Source organism: Tachypleus tridentatus, chromosome 10 (genome assembly GCF_004210375.1).
Source record: "Tachypleus tridentatus isolate NWPU-2018 chromosome 10, ASM421037v1, whole genome shotgun sequence".
NCBI lineage: Eukaryota > Metazoa > Arthropoda > Merostomata > Xiphosura > Limulidae > Tachypleus > Tachypleus tridentatus.
Window position 1 is genome coordinate 135,940,486 of NC_134834.1, and position 6,591 is coordinate 135,947,076.

The window sequence follows — 6,591 nt, forward strand, 5'->3', positions numbered from 1 at the left end:
CTTTCTGTATAGTTATGAAAATGCAAGATTCTAGAGATAAGTCTAATCATTTGGGGAATGGTTTTATGTGAATTTATAGTGCTGCTTTTTATATTTTTTTCATGTTTTATCCTCTAAACCATGTCTTTTGTCATGAGATCATAAAGCTTAAAACATACATACAGTTTAGCCCCCCCAATGGCTCAACGGTATGTCTGCGGACTTCCAATGCTAAAAACCGGGTTTCGATACCCGTGGTGGGCAGAGCACAGATAGCTTATTGTGTAGCTTTGTGCTTAATTCAAAACAACAACATACAGTTTAAACGCCCTTTTAAAGAACATCACGTTCTGACAAAGAGAAAGTTATGATGGCACATATTGTTGGAAACTGATATTCATGAAGTGTAATTTATTGTTAGTATTCTACCAACTAAGATGTTTACATCTTAAAGTTTTATTAACAGTTGTTTCGGTATGTGTGATGACTGTTTTATTTAGAGTTTGTTATGTTAAAGTGACACATCAATGAACAGTTATAACATGCCATCAAAATTTTGAATATACACAAAAAGTACACTTTGTTATAGACTGAACTTGTGACTAAAATTGTCAACACTACACAAAAACAGTTTATTCTATTACCATCCTCTGTAGAATGAAATCTCATATTTTACACGTTTATGTATAAGTAGATACTTAAAGAAGTATTTAGTGGATCATTTATTTTGAATAATTATTTCAAGCTGACGTACACAGTCTGAACTTTCGACCGGTTGTTATGTGTGAGGCAGGGCTATGAGTAGAAAGTATACAATAATTGTACGCTGAGTGAAATATCAAATTTTGAGAAACAGAATATCATGAATACACATTTAGTGTTTTATAGCACCAGGTAAAGTGAAGGAACTATTTTACTATTAAATATGGTGGCATATAGAAGTTGTAGTTAAAGTATGCTGAACATTAAATTTATATAGAAAATACATAGTAACGTGGAGCTTGAACCGTTTATTTTTCAGTATTAATATAGTGTAAATAGATAGATAATGGCAATGTATAATAATTGACTTGTTCAATTTTCTTTAAATGACATATTTTTTTGCGTCATTAATCACCCTCTTATTACACCAACACTGTGAGTTACATAGAGTGTTCTACTTTCAAATGAACGTACTATATGTTTTAGCTAATACTAAAGGTCAAAAGCTTTTCTATACTTGACGTTCTGCCCTGCTTATTTTATAAAACCAGACGTTATCAAGATGGTCAGCAGTCTTGAATATCAAACAAGTAAGGATTCAGACTAAATATCAACAATGTTAATGACCAAACTGAACTTTGAATTTTATAAGCCCAACTCTTCTTATCGACATATCGTTAGCTGTGGGTCAGTTAGGGTGAAGTCTCCTTTAGTGATCGTTTGCTTTCAATGTTAATTGCATCCATTAGAAAGAACATACTCATATTCAACTTTATATTTTCTACTTGATACGGTGATTTTGAACATGTATGTGATGTAAGTGATATCTCTAACGTAGAAGAAAGGTCAGTTCTATATACCTTCAAACATTTATGAAAAAAGTGTTTCTTGCATTTATTCAATGTGTTCACACATTTTACTTTGTGTCATCTATAAGCTAATATCTATACTACCAATACTATTAGTACCAGTATAACACTCTATGATTTACAAATAACTATATATATATATACATTAGGTTTTTTTCTCAAAATAAATAACTATAACATTTATGAATATGCTTGAAGGTACATTTACTTTCATAACAGCAGGGACTTACAAAACATTAGCAGTCAAATTGGTATCTTTATAGCAAAAGTATTTTTCTAAATACAAGATTTCTAGAATGTTTGTTTTTGAATTTCGCGCAAAGCTACTCGATGGCTATCTGCGCTAGCCGTCCCTAATTTAGCAGTGTAAGATTAGAGGGAAGGCAGTTATTCATCACCACCCATCGCCAACTCTTGGGCTACTCTTTTACCAACGAATAGTGGGATTGGCCGTCACATTATATGCCCCCACGCCTGTGAAGGCGAGCATGTTTGGTGCCAGCGGGATTCGAACCCGCGACCCTCGGATTACGAGTCGAACGCCTTAATACGCTTGGCCATGCCGGGCCTTTCTAGAATAAAACAATTGAATTATAATTACTGACACTGAAATTTGTAAGTCAGTGTGTCTCAAGCCAAATTATAGTTAAGCTTTTATTCTGTATCAAAGTTGTGCTTTTTGAAAAATTAGTTTTTTATCCAAACTCATCAAGTGTTACTGTAAGAAGTTGAACTATCATCTAATCAGCCTTTCTTCTGCATCAAAATTAAATATGTTTTAGATTTCAATAAAAAAATAATTTAAAATCAAACCTTCCAATTTTTAAGCCCTATTCTATCTTTACCTTAAACTTTTATGAAATTGGTTATATGAAGAAAAAATGGATAATCTTGCATATCTACTATACATAAAAAAATGTTGACAGCACTGTCATCCAATAGCTCCATAGATGAGCAATCAGAATGGTATATAGCGAGTACATGATTGTAAAAGCTGATTAAAAATATTCTCCAGAATACTGTATCTAATCAGACACACTGGATAATGACAGATCTTTATCTTAAATATTAAAAGTCTGAATTCAAATATAAAAAGGTCCAGAGATCTTTATCCGACCTACAACTTATGGCATGCTGCACTCTGCTATTCCCACCAGTCAACTGAAACATGCACACCGTCCTCTATGACCCAGCTAGTTTCCACACTACTCTCTGGTTGGTATGTAGAGTTTTCTTAGGTCCAGTAAAAAGGAATAAGGTCAAGACTGTTCGATACCTACACTGCCTAGCTAATTCAGGGCAAACGCACCAGCTTCAACTTCGGCTATAATCTTCTTCCAATCTTTCCATTGTCTTCTCTTAATGATTTTATTCCATTTACAAATCGTGTAGCAATTATGGCGTGAACTATGATTTCTCATCATGTGGAGGATTCCTTCTATTCCTTCCTATTTCACGTACAGTCAGCATTTCCTTGCCTTAAAACTGTTTTTTTTTTTTTTTTTGTAATGGAACATCATCAAATTATTTCGTAAATATTCTGTTTGTTTATTTAAAACATCTTTTAAAGAGCTATTAATATTTCCAACCTTCATGTGGCACCGCACATGTATCTTTGTTTGTGTGTATGCCTACTGATATACAAGTATTCCACCATTATACTTCCTCAAAATGTTCTAATAATTTATACAACTCACTTGCAGCTACTGCATGTACAGCGTCAATGACACCATAGCTACCTACTGAAACTACACTCGATAGCGTGCTACTACCATCTGGAAACACATAAATTCATCTTTATTTCTGACATTCAGGGCAATCAAAACAGTATCCACTGCTGGTTGCTGATCAACCTTTATTTGCAGGTCTGATGACTGAATTGATATCTTTGACCATTTTGCTGCTTTACAAAGTGACGACATTGTAATCTGGTGTGCATCTGCGAGGCTATTGACTATAGCCAATTATTCTTCAGTCGTTGTAGTGCTCCAAAGCATAGACAGTTCCCCTGCCAATGCTACATTTGTACACACATGAAATAACTACTTCACTTTTGCCATCTCAAACAGTGTTAAATGTCTCTCACCATCAGGTGTTGCCACATAAGTTCACTGGGTTTTTATTGAATTTATCTATAAAGATGTCCTCCTGATCTATTGAGATCATTGTTAAGTACCCCTTCTTGTGCAATTGATTGCATAGGTAGTCAGTTTCTTGGTGGTTTCCTTCTTTTTTTTGACTTAAAACTGGCTTGACAGTTGTCCTTAGTTTTGCTGTGTCAAATTGGAGATCACTCATATGTGACAGTTTTTCAGTCATTCTTCTGTCCTTTATTTAAATACTTGATGTTGCTGAGAGACCTTAACTGTGTAAGATCAAAGTCAGGCACTGTACATCTCGTTTTGAAGTCCAGTCATTCCTGTTAATAAACTGACTAAAACGTTTCAAGAACTAATCCAAGTCCTCTTTCACTGTCTCCTTTAAGGTCAGGCACAGGATATTTTGTGCTTATTAGCCAGATCCTGTGTAACAGATCAAAATCTCTTCTTATAGCAAAGATCTTAAGAGTGCTAGGAGGAAACACTGGTGATACTTTTCACTTCTTTTGAAGGCCATTTAATGGCACTCCAATGGTTGGAGAAAAGGAAAAAGATTAAAGTAATTTTAAGTAACAAAATTATCCTCAAACTATGTTTAAAATTGTTTTTAAAACAATATATTATATATTTAAATATTCATTATTTAAAAACAGGATCTCTAAAATGCATCATGCTTATGTCATCTATACTTTTACTTGTCTAAGATGTATCCACAGCTACGCGGGCTCTACATTTCGTTATCTAAGCTCAAGAATTAAAGAGCACGCATAAAATACACTACATAATCCAGGGGTGGCCAAACTTGTTTAACGTAAGAACCACATACGATGAACTTCTGATGTTTGAGAGTGACAAGACATGAACCAATATTACCCACGTTTTTATTGTTAGATGCACATTTTGTTACATAAATTTTATGCAAATATTAAGGAATACATGTACGTAGTAATATCTCTTTATGTATGTAGTTTTTAAACTGTTAATTTGTATTAGTTTCAACAATCACAAAGTACACATATGTATACCAACTTTTTTCAAAATCCTGGCTGATTATTGCTTTAACTATATTGAGCGTGTTTAATACAGTAATGAACTATGGAAACATTTAGGAAAATATGCAACTTTGCATTTCATTAACGTTAAATGAGACTACCAAAAATAAAAATAAAAGGAGTAAAAAAACAGATATTTTAATGATATTTATTTGTCTTAGTAACATCTGGTGAAAACATGTAAAACAATAAAATTAGAGATATTTTAATCAGATACCACCTTACAAAATTTGTCTTATCATAATATTTTTCTGACACAAACAGACATTGATACAATTATCAGACTATTTACTGCTAGTAGAGGTCTTGTGATTTTCCATTTTCCATCAGTCGTTGAAATTCCGGCTGATATGTTGTCAAGGCTGTACAAATTAGCTCCGTCAGATGTTGATTTGTAAGGACTGCACGATGCTTCGACTTCACAAACTTTGTTACAGAGTACAGTAGTATGTTGTGCTAAAAATTTAGATGAGTCGCACACTGGTTTCAATCAGTTCAGGATATTTTATTTCTGTAACTTGCTTCCAGAACTCAATTGTAGAATGGGATTTATGGATCATCTTTGGACCCAGGTCCTCCTGTCGTTCTATTACTTTTATTTCCACAGCAGATGATTCTGTAACCAGAGGTTTGAGATTTGAACAACCATATTTGATCACATTAACCATGAATGGTTTTTTATTTCAATATCAGGGAATGTATTTACTCTCCTTTTGAGATTGAGAAAGTAAATGAATTTTCTTGACAATATGTCTCTTTGAAAAAGTCTAATTTTATTCTGAAAATTGAAAATTGCCTGAGCAAGATGAAAAACAATCTTATTCTTCCTCTAGAGTGCCAAGTTGAGAGTTATAGATGATTCATTATATCAATAAGAAACATTAGATCTTGCATCCATTCATCATTTCTCAGTTGGGGATAGAATCTTTTCTTTTCTTCAGGAAAAGTAATAATAGACTCCAACAGATCCACAAGCCTACTTAAGACATGGCTGGTTGACAGCCACCTTACAATGCAGTAGAAAGAGACATCACTGAGTTTATCTTCAAGCTCCAGTTATTCAATAAAATGTTTGAACTTTCGGTGGGTCTTCCCATTGAAGTGTATGAAACTGACAATTTCAAGAACAAATTTCATAACATCTTCATACTTGAAGTATCTGGCAGCCAGCTGTTCACGATGAATAATACAATGAATAGGGAGAAACTTTAAAAAGCTGGGATAACTTTTCCTAAGTGCAATTAATCCTGCATTTTTCCCCATCATTACAGGTAAGGCCCGGCATGGCCAGGTGGGTTAAGGCGTTTGACTCATAATTCGAGGGTTGCGGGTTCAAATCCCGGTTGCACCAAACATGTTCGCCTTTTCAACCGCGGGGACGTCATAATGTGACGGTCAATCCCACTATTCGTTGGTAAAAGAGTAGCCCAAGAGTTGGCAGTGAGTGGTGATGACTAGCTGCCTTCCCTCTAGTCTTACACTGCTAAATTAGGGACGGCTAGCACAGATAGCCCTCGAGTAGCTTTGTACGAAATTCAAAAACAAACAAGCACATTAACACTCCTTTAATTTACTGTACGCAACACATATATATGTAAAAACGGCTCCTTTGGGTTGAGAAAATATTTTACATAGCCGTATTTTACGAGCCGTTTTTACATATATGTTTTCTTTACAAGTGGGTTTTCTCGACATCACTGTACGCAACAAAACCACACTCGCCACAATCACGCGATCGCAAGCCACGCCCACTGAAACTAACATTATCAGCAGCAGTTTGTGTGATTACTGATTCTCCAGCACAATTTCTCTGTGTAATCCTTGTTGATCCAAAATTTCTTTAATCCCTGACTCAAATCTAGCATTAAAATTAGGATTTAAATTCTTAAA